Source organism: Mastigoproctus giganteus, chromosome 1 (genome assembly GCF_048544385.1).
Source record: "Mastigoproctus giganteus isolate SK-2022 chromosome 1, ASM4854438v1, whole genome shotgun sequence".
Taxonomy (NCBI): Eukaryota; Metazoa; Arthropoda; class Arachnida; order Uropygi; family Thelyphonidae; genus Mastigoproctus; species Mastigoproctus giganteus.
This window is the reverse complement of record NC_143575.1, coordinates 111,153,595-111,169,535: the sequence shown is the minus strand read 5'-3', so window position 1 is coordinate 111,169,535 and position 15,941 is coordinate 111,153,595. Positions and strand designations below refer to the sequence as shown.

Below are 15,941 nucleotides of genomic sequence, written 5' to 3'. Positions count from 1 at the left end.
TTTTGATCCTCAAACTGTTTGAGGAAACAGGATCCAGTTGGAAGTGTGCGAAATTTAAGTCTGTGTGAAGGTGTAGATGAAGCAGTTTTTAAGTGGAAGAGACCAAAAGAGATCAATATCAGGGCTATTAATAAAAGAAAAGGCTATGGAGTATGCATCTTTTCTGGGGCATAAAACATTCCAAGCCAGTTATGGTTGGCTGGACAAATTTAAAAAAGCACTGTGGCTTACTCAAAAAAGTTATTTCTTGTGAAAATGGAGTTGTAATCGAAGAAGACTGTATCCATTGGAAATAAAGTTTTGAATAAAATTATGGACGACTACGAGCCCAAAGATGCATTCAACATTGATGAAACAGGTCTATTTTTTAAATGTTTGCCGAACAAGACTACTTTTAAAGATGATAAATGTTTAGTGGTAAAAATAGTAAGGAGAGAATTAGTCTTGGTTGGTACAAATATGGTTAGTAATGAATAACTGAAGCCATTGGTAATAGGCAAAAGTAAACAACCTCGATGTTTCAAAGGAGTAAAGTCATTAGAGTTGAACTACAACAAAAAATCTTGGATGACAAGTGAAATTTTTGAACAGTGGATGTTAAGTTTTGATAGAAAGATGATGAAAAAAAACCCAGAAAAATCATGTTGATGGTCGACAACTGATGAAACAGGCCATCTTCTCTCAGTAATTTCGAAACATACAAGTGTGAAGCTTGTTTTCTTCCCTCTGAATGCCTCGTCTAAACTGCAGCCAATGGACCAAGGCATTATTAAGAATTAGAAAATGCATTACCAAAGGCACATCTGAAAAAAATTATACTGAGAATAGAAACCAACCAACCTATAGATTTGCAGATGCGCATAACAGAGTTGGCGAAAGTGTGGAGTCAAGATGTGATGGAAACAACGATTAAGAATTGTTTTGCAAAAGCAAGTTTTGCTAGAAGCATTGATAATACTTTATGTTATGGCCATAGATGCTGATTTTCTATGTGAGGCATAAGAACAACAACATCACCCATTACGTTAGGTCTAAAAAATGGGGTAGCAGGAGTTTTAAAACAGAAGATTGAGCACGTGGTGGTAATAGGCAGTCTCATTTTATTGATTGTGTGCTGCAAATGGCACAGCATGCATTTTTGTGAAAGTCTATGAATATTTGTTGAGAATTTACTATTATTAGTATTAGTATTAGCAATGGCCACATGGTGCAAGGAAGCCTATAGTTGATGCTGCATCAGCCAAAAAAAAAATAATAATAAAAAAAATAAAATAATAAAAATAAATAAAATAATAAGAGAAAAGGAAAAGACAACCTATGCATTTCTAGGTAATTATCCAGCTGACCTTTGAATTTCCCCAAACTGTCAGCCCCTACCACCCATGTAGGTAACTTATTCCGGTAATTTATAACTCACTGGCTAAAATAAAACTCACTGCAATCCAGTCTAAACATCTCCCCCTGTAACTTGAAATTATGGTCCCTAGTTCTAGAATCATAACCGTGAAAATTTCGTCCTCATTCATTTTACTTATGCTTCTCAGAGCCTTAAACATCTCAATCAAGTCTCCTCTAAGGTGCCTAGTTTCCAAGCTCTGCAACCCACATATGCAGTCTTTGCTCATGGATGCCATTTTACCGATCTCACCAGGCGAGTTACCCATCTTTGGACCCTTTCAAGAAGCACAAGGTCTTTCTTTAGGTGTGGTCTCCATAATTGAACACAGTATTCCAAGTGTGGTCTAATATTAGCCCTATATAATGGGATTATGATGTCTTTATCTCTACCATCAATTATTCAATATATCATTGATAGGACACCATGGGCCTTCCTTGCAGTCAATCTAGAATGCTCGGAGAACTTCATGTCTGACTGTATCATAATATCCAAGTCCCTTTCCTCCACTACCGGCTTTAGTTCAACTCTGCCAAGTGTATAAGTTATTTTGCGGTTACCGTCAGGTGTACGACCTTACACTTTGCTGGATTAAAACATAGCTACCATTTTTCTGACCATTTCTGAAGTCTATCTAGGTCTCTCTGAAGAAGCTTTGCTTGGTGGTGATCATTAACTACTCTACCAATCTTTTCATCATCTGCAAATTTAGACATCATGCCCTATATCCCCCTTCATCAATGTCATATATGAAAATCAAAAACAACAGTGGGCCTAATACTGATCCTTGGGGAACCCCACTTCTTGTGGCAACTCAATCTGAGGAATAACCATTTATCGTGACCCTCTGCCTCCTGCCCTGAAGCCATCCAGCTATCCATCTAAGAATTTTCCCTGTGATTCCAACCTGTTCCAGTTTATAAAGTAACCACACATGTGGGACTGAGTTAAATGCTTTGCTCAAATCAAAATAAACAATCTCGAAATTATTCCCCAAGTCCCGCTCTTGAGTAACCCTGTCAAAATAGCTAATCAGATTAGTTAAACATGATTTTCCCTTTACAAACCCATGCTGAGTATCCTTCAGTATTCAATTACTATCTAAATGATCCCAAATTTCACCCTTGATCATTGTCTCCATGATTTTTCTGTACACGTTGGCTGTCTTTGGGTAGTCTTTGTTTAAGTAGGCTGAACAGTGGCAACGTTTGACAGGTCTGTTTAAAGAATAGGGTAGAAGTGGTGGGAAAAGCCATCTGAGAACTTTTCAAGTTACCATATTAAAAAGCACAATAGTGAATGTCACTGACTGATATCCAAATCCAGTTCATGGTTCTAAAGAAGTTTTGAAAGATGACACATTAATGAACTCTTCAAGGAAAAGAATTTCCGAATCAAAAACTTCTGGTGTAACTCTAGACAGATTATCCTCACATGCAGAAAGTTTGTTTGTGTATGTTATCTTGAATAAATAGCTGTCTATCTTGAATAAAGCAATTTGCATGTTGTTTTTTATGTTATGCCAACTGTACAAATATTTAAACAAATGTTATGTTCGAATATTGAAATGTAGCTTTTCAATCAGACGTGCTTCACATTCATTTACTGAGGTCTTATTGTTATGGTGAAGAATCTTATGAGTTAATTTGTTAGATCAACAGTTGTCAAAGTGCAGGCCCAATGACATGGCACATTATTGTTTTGGAAAACTCTGTTCTGTCTGGGAAAAAAATGACGGCCTGGTCTCCTAAGAGCTGCCAGTAGACCACACCAGTGGAACAATGGCCCATATGCACTGGGGGGGGGGTCCTAGTTCTTGCCAGCAAAACAAGCCCCATATTAAGCAACCACTGCCACCATGCATGATGGGTCCGTGGATTTGTATTTCTTTTGCCACACACGAAGGCTTCTGTTGGTGTGTTGCACCAAGTATTTGAATTCCTCACACCAGCATATTAATTTCCAGTACTCCAGTGTCCAACCAGTGTGATGTTGATACCAGAGCATTTGCCGTTGGCGACGATCAGATCAGCGGTGAGGAGGGGTGTCTCTTGGGTCATCTGCTGTGGAACCCATACACCTGAGTGTGTGGCAAATCATCATTTGTAATATTATTCTTTTGTTTCCGATATTGTATTGCAATGTCAGCTGTCGTATAGTGACCTGCTGTTGAGCCTATACACTTCTCTGCACCCTTTGCTCACCATGAACATCCATCTTGCATAATCCTTTATAGTTCTGATGCAGGAGGAGGAGGTTAACCTGTATGACACCACTCTTTGTACACCTTAACCATAGTGGGCCTTGAGCAACTGATTAGACGTGCCATTTCTGATATGGAAGCACCTGACGTACAAGCTGTAGAATAGATGTACGGAAGTTTGCCTTTAGCCAGCGGGTAGTTGATTGCTGGAACAGACTTCCATCTGTTGTTGTGGAAGTTGATAGCTTAAATAAATTTAAGGCTGAACTAGACAAACAGTTGGAGTTGACTGGATGGGTGAAATGGGGAGATTTTCTATTTATTTATTTATTATTATTTTTTTTTGGCTGATGCTCTATAAACTTGCTTTCTTACATCATATGCCTCAGCTAATGTTAAACTGTCTTACCTCAATTTGAATTTTTGCCACCTCAGGTTTGTAATCTGAGCAAGAGGGAAAATCCTGTCAGAATTGAGTCTGCTCAAACTATTCAAGCCTTAAACACCTGAATTAGATAATTTCGCAGGTGCCTAGTCTTTTTAGATGCTGTGATTTTCAGAACTTAAAGACTTTCTTGGTAAGAGGACCCCTTCATTCCCCCTCACCAACCTTGTAGCCCTAATCTATACTCTCTCAAGCAACTCGACACCCTTTCTAAAATGGGGCCACCAGACCTGTAATCAAGGCTTGGCCTGACCATTGCTTATACAAAGGGATAATCACATCCTTTTCCCCTACTAGCAAAATTCCTGTATATCATTGACAACATCCCATGACCTGCTCTAGTTAGCCTGTCTTTTCTGCTTAGAAAATGTCATATCTCACTGCACAATTACTCCCAGGTCTTTTTCATTTTCTACCATCCTAAGTGTAGTACCACACAGTTGGTATGTTCCTCTGGGGTTACTTCTACCCATATGCAGTACTTTGCATTTGTAAACTTCAGTTGGCACTTCTCAGCCCATCTGCTCAACTTTTCAAGATACGGTTGCAGTAGCATACTGCCATTACTGTCATTAAAAACCCTGCCAACCTTAGTATCACATTCAAACTTGGATATTAAGCCTGATGTACCTTCATCAATATCATTGATAAATATACAAAAGAACAGTGGGCCCAACACTGAACACTCCACTAATAACATTAGTCCACGAAGAGCAATGTCTATTGATTATCACTCTGTCTTCTCTCACTCAATCACCCTTTTATCCAATGTAGCAACTTGCCCTTAATACCACATTGTTCAAATTTGTACAGTAGTCTTCACTGTGCAAAAGTATCAAAAGCTTTCCTGAAATCCAAGTATATGATATCAAAATAATTTTTGCATCCAATTCCTTTAACCACATCATAATATTCAATCAAATTTGTCATACAAGGATTTCCCTTAACAAACCCATGCTGTGTCTTAATTATTACTGCAGCTAGTCTAGATGATTCTGCAATGCTTCTTTAACTAGTAACTCCACGGCTTTCCCTGGATCAGAAGTTAAACTAACAGGGCTGTAATTACTCGTGTCACCCTTTGATCCCCCTTGGTGAGTTGGGGATACATATGCACATCTCCAGTTCGTGGAGACTTTCCCTGAGTTTACTTACTTCGTTTGCCACCTCCTGTAATATAACTGGATAGATCTCATCCATCCCAGGTATCTTTCTTATGCTTAACTTCCACAATTTCTCCTTCACTTTGCTCTCAGTTATTCAAAATCCTGTTATAGTTTAATAAGTTTTTATCATTTACTTCCCTACAGAATTCCGCAAGTGTAGAGGCAAATTACTCATTCAGTTTGTCAGCTATGTGAGCAGGATCATCAACAGTCGAACAGTTGATATCAAGTGGCCCAATCTGATTCATCCCCTTCCTTCTAGGCTTTATATAAGTAAAGAAGCCCTTGCTGTTTTTCTTAGCATCGTTTGCCAAAGATTTCTCATAATCTGCCTTCGCTTGCCTACCCTCCTTTGTGACTTGATTACAGACTAGTTTTTATCTAGCATAGGCATCTGTGTCTCCTGATGATAATTTATATGCATCCCATGCATTTTTCTTCTCTTCCATGTTCTCATTAGTTCATTTGATGCTGATTTAGTCCTAAACCTTGAACAGTATTTCTGAAAAGCCTAGTATCTTCCATGATTAATTTCTTCAGTGCTTCCCATTTAGAATTTGCTGTTGGCATCATCATTTGGTCCTACTGTATAGAAGTTAAAAACTGTCTGAGGCCACTGTAATCACCTTTATGACAGCAAAAATCCTTCCCTTTACCTCTGTAGTAATATCTTTAAGTAAATCCCACATCAGTACACAGTGATTACTGCCACCCAGTGGTTCCTTTATCTGTAAATTCTTAAAGCACGAATAATCACTGCTGATAACCAGATAAAGAGTATTACTCTCTCTAGTTGCCTCTCGAACATGCTGCTGCAGAAAACAGTCATCCAATAAATCCACAAAAATCTTGCTAGTATGTGAGGAACCATCTCACAAGTTTCAGTTAGTGTCTGGGAAGTTAAAATCCCCATTATTAGACATTCTGATTTACTGGCCCACTCTATTTCTCTGTACAATTGTTTGTTGTACTCATCAGAGCCATTAGGCCCATAACACACTCCTACTCTCATTTTTGTTTTCTCAGTGCTTATGTCATCACGCCAAACTGACTCAACAAGTGCAAAGTGCGTTATTTGTCTGACGGCTCTAAGGGTTCCCCCATCTCCACATTGTGTACTCTGTTTGTGTAGCGCAGAACTTTGTGTAGGCCAGAGATTTAAAAAGTGTATGTGAAGTGGAAGGTTGTGTAGTGTTGTGTATCATTGTTTTTCTGACCATTTAGCTGTTGGGCCTGTGTTGGAACACACCGATAACTCACTTGGCCCCTGCGAGTCAGGTCAGTTATCCAATAGATTTTATTTTGTACTCTGGCAGGCCCTGCCACCTAGTTTCTGAAGATTTCAGTGGCAAGGGCCAATGTGAAAAAAAAAAAAAGAAAAGAAAAACAGAGGGTTAATGCTAGAATATAAAAGGCCGAGAGAGGTTTATGTAAGCACAGTTTAAATTTGGACGTTATTAATTGATAAATTGTGTGGGGTGTACACTGCAATTTAGACAGAGTAGGGGAGACTGAAGGCTGGGGGGAAAGACAAGGGTATGGGGACGATAGAGAAGGTGACCCCAGAAAGTCAGTGAGGCAGGCCCATGCCTCACCAGGCAGGAGACAGGGACCTGTCCCCCCCCGAGTCAGGGAGGAGAGTAAAAGAAAACCAAGCTAGAGTAAATGAAAACCAGGAACTCGGTTTGATTGCCAATGTGACTTGTGGGAGAGAAGCTACTAGTGTCTCCAATGTCTGGGTTTGGAGTCTTGTGTGGGATCAGGTCCCTTCCGGGATTTCTGGTCACTTCCTTGTTTCTTGTGCATATGGGACTAGGCCTTGTAGGCACGTATAGGATGAAGTTGTTAATATAATATATATGTACCTTGTTTCTTCTAATTCTGGCGACAATTTGGTGGATTGTGTTTCATGGGATGCAGTCCAGTCCATGATTGTTCTTATTTTATGTTGTCGCGTATTCAGGATCCAGACGTGTTGATATGCTTGGGACAGAGTCCCATCCAGGGTTTGCCGTCACTTCCTTGTTGTTTCATTACGTTATAGAGCCAGTTCAGTGCACTGTCTTTCCTGGGACATAGTCCTGTCTGTGATCGTTGGTCATATGCATTGTGGCATTGTAACAATCTAGCTGCCTGAAGATTTAGAAGTCTTGTGACAAGCAAGAGCTGTTGTCTATTATCTCAGTCTGTATGGATTTTCATTATGGCTTTGCTTAGTTATACTAACAGAGGTTTTTGGGGATGTAGATAAAGGCATCCTCAAAGAAACAATGGAAATGAATTTATCAGGTGAGTGTGGTCCAGGGATTTGGGGTAAGAGAACCCAGTTTAGACCAAGAAGTCAACGAACTGTCATGATGAGTTGAGGATTTCTCTTGAAGGGAGTTGCCCAGTTGTTGATGTTTCTGAAGTCCAAATTGATTGATGTCATAATCAAAATTGCCGCTTCTCAACCTAGATACTGGTTTTAGGTGTGCCAATCCGTGTCTTCTTTCCTGTGAAGGGATAGTCAGGTCCTGTTGTTTCAAAGTTAAAATCAGATAATATCACAGCCCGATTGATTGATCTTGCCTGCAGATTTAGTTGCAGGTATCAGTCCAGCGGAACTTTGATGAAATAAGTGAATCTCAGTTCAAATGAGCTTCAATGAGATTGGCGGTTGATGCTACTGGAGAGGGGTGCCCAGAATCTGTCTCAAGTTATTGGTCTTGGTGGTTTAATAGGCTCCTTAATGTTCTTTGTCTATTGAAGATATCCTGTGCACGAGTGAAGTATTTATAATTGTTATAATTGGATATGAATTAATATATGTTCTTGGTCCTTTGGCAAATTATTAATCTTTGTGATCAGAATAGATCTCAAGTCTTCATTAGTCAGGACAGTCATACATTATATGGTGCCAAGATTTGTCAGTGCCACAGTGGCAGTGCGGATCCTCTGTAATGCCCAGAGATTAATTTTTTCTGGTATCGACCCATAGCCTGTAAAGAGGTAGGTTATGTACAGGCCAGGGGAAAACCATCTTGGGCTTTTGGGAATGCGAATGTTACTTCAGGGATGAATTTCTTTGTAATTGCTCCCTTAGTGGATGTTGTTCATCTGTCCTGCCAAGCCTGCTGCAGGTGAGCAAAAAGGCGCCTTTTCTCTGTCTTGCGATTGATTGCTGGATTGGTGGTGAATCCAATGTTGGTAGTGGAGATCCCTTTGGACAGATGATACAACATGCCACATCTAATTATTTCAAGGTCTAGAGGGAGGACTCCAGTGAGGACTTGGAGAGCAGGCGTGCTCCCTGTGTGTCAGGTTCTGGTGATGGTAAGTGGTATTGCTCTTTGAATGGTGGCAAATTTCTTCTGATTTATGACAATAATTGCTTGGTGATACCAGACCCTTGCAGCATATGAAATGGCTGGAATAAATACTGCTTTGTAAAACAGGGGTAGGGTGGACGGTTTAAACCCCAGTCCCTTCAGGTGACCATTGCCACCAATGCTATGTAATTTCTTATCTTCTTTTGGATATACTGTTAGTGTTGGAGGGATGATAGTTTTGAGTCCAGGATTACACCAAGGTTATTAAGCTGAGTGCAGTGCTTAATGGTTGTGGCATGGATCTTAATCTACGGTGGTCTGGTTGAGCTTAGGCATCCCCTTTCAGGTCTATGCTGGAGGTTTTTACAGGTGAGATTGTCAGGTTGTGCTTGGTAGCCCACTCCTGGAGGAGCCAGAGTGCTCAGTTAGCAGAACTTTCAAGCTGGGCCCTTGATCTGGCAGGCACGGAAAGGATCAAATCGTCTGCATAGATCTTGATTTAGGAACTCATCCAGGACTATGTTCCAGAAAGTTGGTCTTAGGACTGAGCCCTGTGGATCCTTCTGATCACCCTGTAGTAGGGAGTCTCTACACTGACAGATATGTCACATAGATATCTTTTAATGCAGGAGTAGAGATTTTTAGGAATCTGTGCTTGCCTAAGCCTGCCAAGGATGCTCAGTTGCCAAAGTGACTCAACATTTCATTGCCCATCTATGTCAACCGAATGCACTTCCTTAGAATCTGTTTCTTAACTAACAGCATAACCTCTCCTCCTTTCATATCCTGTCCATCCTTTCTATGCACATTGTAATCTTGGAATTACTATTCTGCACTGTTTATATATATGTAACATCATGCCACTGATATCCGAACAATATCCACCTTTCATGTCTTGACCAGCACTTCAAATTCATCAAATTTATGTACTATACTACTAGCATTGGTGTACATGTAAGTATACATGCACCTGTTCTTACTCTTAGTTACCCTAACACTGCCCATGTTAACTCTCCAATCTCTCCTGTTAACAAGCACAGACTATGCTGAAAAAAATTCCACCCCACGAGCCCTGCACAATCTCTCCAGGGGCCAAATTGATTGCCGAGTCTCCCATCATGTACCTCCTCCTCCTATTGTGTCTGGGCAAGAACTGCAGTCACTTTCAAATTTAACCCTAACTCATGACTTTTTTCCAACATTGACATGTATTTGTTAACTAAATCTGCAGATCTCCTACTCTTAATGTCATTAGTGCCAACATGTACAGCAATATCACGCCCTTAAAAGATATCTGTTCTACAATGTTATCAACTTTTGCCCCTGGCAGACATACCCTGGTTCTAATCCACCTATCCTTTTTACACAGTATATTACCCATCTCCCTGACAGTGGAGTCACTGACAATAACTAGTTCCTGTGGGATCAGCACATTCTACCTTGGAGATTGCCACTGTGTTGCCTGATGCACAGGAGTGAGCTCTGGCATTGAGTTGGGCAGCTGAGAGTTTGATGGGTCCCCCCACTTTAATACCTTCTAGGGCATCTACCCAACTCTTCAAACTATCATAGGCATCCATCAAAATACTTAGTTGGTGCCTAATTTCTTGACAGTCTCTGCACCTAGCACATAAAAAGACATTCTCCTTGGCTAGATCATGTCCTGTTCCAGAAAGAGCCGCAAATATTTCACAATTCACACATTTTTTAGGCTGTGATGTGTTGGAGGATTGCTCTTCCTTCAGTTCTCCCACCGAAAAACAGCACTCTTGCTGCTTTGTGCCCATTACTTTGCTGCTGTAGTCTGGGGCTTGATATCTGATTGAATACTATTGATTAACAATGAAAATTTATAAGAATAATCAATTTAATTAATTAATTATCAATACTACACTATCTAATAGATTCCTACAGGCAGTGATACATATTATGCTATCTAGTTCTATGTTAGAGCTACCTATTTACCACAGTTAAAAAATTTGAATTTCCTACCACTCACTCTATATTATAATAATGGCAGCAAGATTTGAATGAAACAATGGTTTTACTTATATTAAGTAGTAACCTGCAAAATCTCTGTCTAAATTAAAAATAAAAATAGCGAGCATAACTAGGACTATAAAGCTACTTATAAAGTATGATATAATATGACAATTAAGTAAATAAAATGGCAAAGTTTTCAAAAACTTATATTTCTTGAATCTTGGATTCACTGTTTTCACTTATAATGACACTCAACACCCTCTAAATCTAGGTAGCAGGGTCATTCTTATTAGCAAAAGTTCAGCTCGCCTTATCTGAAGAGGGCAAAATCTGCAATAGTATCTTCCTTAAAGCAGTCATAATTAGTTGCTAGTGATTAACAGTCAATGCAAACAGAACAAAAATAGAAATATCCCATGTGCACTAATGTTTTAAATCAATACTGTGCTAATAATTAATCTTGTGGCTGTTATTATCATCATTTGTTCTACCAATTGCAGGTTTGAGCACACAACTTAATCATTTCTCTATATTTGCCTGCCTGCAGCCCTTTTCTTCATTTCCATGTATTCACCATTCCCTCTTAATTCTTCAATCAATGTTTTCCTCAATTTTCCCTCTGGGCCTCTTCCTCTCAACTTTTCCCCTCTCCATTGTGTCCTTCATCAATCCCTCACCTCAACACATGTACAATCCACTTTTTCTTCTGCCTTCTGATTATTTCAAGCATATCTCTTCTCACCCACCCTTCTCAAAACCTTCTAATTTTATCAACCCATCTTGCCTTTTCCATCCTCCTCTCGATCCACATCTCAAAACTTTCCAGTCTTTTAATATTTTCCATTTTCACTGTCTGTGTGAAGTAGCATACTCCATACCAGACATCATACCAATCTTTGCCTTAAACCCATTCCTAATCTTCCAAATAATATTTTCCTTTTTCTTCTTTAAAGCTTTCTATATCCATTGCTTTTCTTATTTCTCTGCTGCTCTTTGCTTATGCCACCATTAGGCTTTTGAAATATGCAAGTAGTATTTCAAAATACTACTTGCTCACCTGTTCTATTTGTTCTCCTTTTTTGGTATTATCTTTTCGTTTCTTTTCCACTATCTTCACCTTATAATTCTCTCTCATCCATATTTTCTTTATATAAATGCCTCTTTAACCATTTCTTTTGTGTCTATGTTAAATTGAGTCTCCCACTTCTTATCTCTGCACTTTTCTGTCACCTTGCCCTACTCTAATTATTAGTTTTTTTGTGTCCAGTGTAATCTGCTAATCATTCTCCATCCTTCCAATCCACTTTTATCCTTTCCAGTATATTTAATAATTTAACGCGGTGTGCCCAATAAAGTCTTCTCCAAATCTATAATCGGCATTATCTTTGTTACTATTCTTAGCATTATCTTTGTTACTGTTCTTACCATTATCTTTGTTACTATTCTTAGCATTATTATTATTTGTATTATCAAAATCTGACACTGGTTTGACCCATATAATTCCCCTTATATTTTCCCATGGTTTTCTTAGCACCTTTTCATTTTTCCCCTTTTTCTCCATGAATTCCTTACTCTCTTGTACATTAAATCATATTTTTCTAACTGTTCTGCTATTTTTAGTTCTCCTACTAAACTTATTCCACTATTCCTCTCTTGCTTTATCTGTTACTAGTCTGAGCCTGCCTGTTTGTTATTCTCTCTACCTCCTACCTTCTTTGATAATTAGTTTTTTCCCATTTCTTTCTTTTCTCCATTTGTCTTATGATATTCTCTTTTAACCGTGGTTTCCTAGGTCTTGATCCCTGCATATATCCAATCTCCTCCTCCTCCTCAGAAATTTCTTTTATGTTGTCTCTTAAAATTACTTGTTTACACTTTGATTTTCCATGTGATATCCCTTTTCAATAATAGCTTTTTCCTTAATATCCTTCTGTATTGTTCCTGTAGCTGTATTCTAATATAAAATGCATAGGGTTTCAGTCAAATAATTTCAGATTGAAAGTCTGGATTGAGAAAAAAAAATTGGCTTTTCTTTCTTTTCTTGAATGAAAATTGCAAAATATACCTTTTTCTGTTAAAGAATTGAAGCCAAAAGGTTGTCAGCTATGAACATTGAACTCTCAAAAAGAAAATAAAAAGATACAAAGGTTTTGGTTGAAAGTGAGAACGTTGATTTGGGCATTATACAGGCAGAGTATCTTCTTCATTTTTCCTTCAAGATTTTGGTGGAACAAAAACAAAAATGATGCTTTCTCCCCATTCAAGAAAGATTTTTATAAATTGTAAGTTGTGCAAACATATGGTTCTGGCAGAACAAAAGCAGCAGCAATTTTAAATGAAATGGATCTGAAATAAATGCTGGAGTTGGGCAATGTTTGAAAAGCGGACTATTTTATCTTTTAAATGATGGTAGCATTTTTTGGTGGCAAATATGCAGTAAATCTCAATTAATTTGTCTTTCATACCCACCTTGAAAGGTGATTCTGCTAGATGAAGCAGAGATTTAATGTTTTCAGAATTGAATGATGAGATTAATTGAATGCTTATTAATTAATTATTTCAATACATGGAATAAGTGTATATCATTGACAAAACACCATGAGCTTGTCTTAGTAGCCTAGGACAAGCTCACAGTTCATATCTGACTGCACAATTACCCATAAGTCTTTTGTTTTCCACTAGCCTGAGTATCACACAGCTGGTATGTTATTCTGGGGTTGCTGCTCCCCATGTGAACTACCTTGCATTTTTAAATATTAAACTTCAATTTCCACTTTTCAGCCCATCTGCCTAATTTGTCTAGATCTTGTTGCAATAACATAACCTGATTTACTGTGATTACCTAACCAGCTGCTGCTTGTTCCAAAATTCCACATCAAGGATGCAAAATTGAACCTGATATTAGCCTTAGTAGAGACATACGATGCAAGCTTATGCAGCATCAGCCAAAAAAAACTCCTCCCATTTTACCCCTCCAACCCTTCAAAATGACTGTCCAGCTCAGCCTTAAATTTATTTCGGCTATTAGCTTCCACAACAAAAGATGGAAGCCTGCCACACATCTATTTTACAACTTCCTCAATTTGAAACTGTGCCCCTCAGGTTCTTAGTCTGAGCAAGAGGAAGAATCCCATCAACATTCAGCTTGCTCAACCCATTCAAGGCCTTATACACCTCAATCAGATCATGTCGCAGGTGCCTACTCTCCAGGTGCTGCAATTTGCAGAATTTAAGCTTTTCTTGGTAAGAGCACCCATTTGTGTGCCCCTCACCAATCTTGTTGCCCTTCTTTGTACTCGTTTTAGCAACTCTACATCCTTCCTAAAATGAGGCCTCCAGACCTATACACAGTACTCTAGGTGGCGCTACTAGCTGCTGTCTATGCTGAAAGCAGTTATGTGCTCCTGAATTTTATCTTGAAAATGTGGTATTAAGAAGAGTTATTTGATTTTCTTGGTGATCATCTTGTTAACGAAGTTATATTGTAGTATGATTGAGTGTTTTTTCACGATATCAGGTAATATTCAACTACTTAAAGACATTAGGTTATTTTTGACAGTTGGAATGTTCTTCGTTCTAACTGTCAGTTCATTGTTTACCTATGCTACAGCATAGCGTAAATACTTAAATTTTAACTGGCTATAATTTAAAATCCTGATGTTGAGACTGGAAGACCTTAATTAATGAGAACGGTCTTACTGTTCTGTGTGCCAAGGTTTAAATCTAAGGAAATAATGTAAACTGCAAAGGAGGATTCAATAAGCTTTAGGTAGCAAAAGCTGTACTATCGTTTACTTTTCTCAAAGTTTACATTTGCGGATTCTCATCAAAGGATAATGGTTAAGGGTTCAGAAGGTGCAAAGGACAAAGGTAAGATTAGAGAAAGACATTTGGATGATAAGTTAGGGGACAGATGTATGGGTTTAGTTGAAGATATGGAAACAGGGAAAATACAGTAGTTATGGAAACAAAGGACAATAAAATATTGTTGGGTGGAAAGAGTGTAATTTTGATGTCAATGGGACATTGGTGAATGAGTTTTGCTCTCTCACAGCAGGGAATAATCAAGACATAGTGAAGGGAAGTAACGATTGCTTAGGATCTTCAAATGACAAGGTTGTTCTAGACGCAATCTGTTCAGGCAAATTGAATAATCTTGGAGAAATTAGTGGAGCTAAAAATAGTGAAAGAGATATGACTGGATTTGGGGATGAGGAAGTTGATAATGGAGAGGATGAATATAGTGAAATCTACATGTCTGTGGCCAGTCATGAAAAAATAACAGATGCAATATCTGCTGGAATAATGCAAAGAAGTTCTGGAAAGGGTAGGCCAAAGAACATTAAGAATAAAACCAATGGAACATTAACTAAACTAGATACTGAAGAGGAAAGCAGAAGTGAAGGTTTGTAGATGACTGGTGGCTTGGGAATGGTTATTATTATTATTATTATTATTATTATTGGCCATATGGTACAAGGAAGCCTAAGGCTTATGCTGCACCAGCCAAAAAAAAAAAAAAAAAAAATCCCAAGTTACCCCCTGAGAGAGAGAGAGAGAGAGAGAGAGAGAAGTAGAAAGGAATCACCAAGAAAGAGAAGAATGATGATATCCAGCTCAGGACCCTGGGTTTGCCAAGCCCATACTCACCAGATGTGAGCCCCCGGGGTTACTCCATTATCTTCCAGAAGTCGGTCTCCCGGCTGTTTTAGAGCAATTAGGCTTCAAAATAGATCTAATAGAATGGATGGCAGTTCAAGGGGCATCCCTACCTCGCGGGGCACGAACTACAATGTTCAGAAGGATCTTGATTTAGCCAAGGCAAATAGGAATTTGGAGAAGTTGATGAAATGCACACCAACTATTTCCCTGGTTTGTCTCCATGCGATGGAACACAGAGTATGCTAGATCAAGGGGATTTTTACCTGGATCGTGCGAGGGAACTTGTAGATTTAGCTGAGAAAATATCTTTTAAAACATTTAGTGAGCTTTCTCTCTGCCTGCACAAGGATCTGGAGGAATTTATTTTTCAGGAGAAAAAAGGTGTTGGTATGAGGATTGTAAATGCGGTATTTTCAAGATGGCGCACACATGAAAGTGATCTACATGATGTTGGCATTGAAAATGAATGTCTAAAGAAGAAGGTCACTGGCTCAGAGAGAATACTAGATGTGAATGAGAAACAACTGAGAGAGCTCCAGATCAAGGAAGAGTGGCTTACTAAGGAATTGTTTAATGCTTCCTTGTTGGGAGCAGAAAATAAATGCTTAAAGGATAACATTATATCCTTGGAGGTGAAATTGGAGGAATACAAACAAAAAATTGAAGGACTGAAAAATAAACATAGTGATATGGTAAGAGAACTATATAGTAAGGTAATCCAGCATAGAACACCTCAGAATCTGGCGAACATCAAGGGATGAGGGCAAGCTAAGGG

The 15,941-nt window shown here is 38.7% G+C and overlaps 1 protein-coding gene across 4 annotated transcripts in view; it reads left to right on the top strand.

The window, feature by feature from the left end:
• Positions 1-15,941, top strand: part of LOC150091098 (mediator of RNA polymerase II transcription subunit 12-like protein) — an 825,386-nt gene that overhangs the window by 75,622 nt on the left and 733,823 nt on the right. The window lies entirely within an intron of this gene.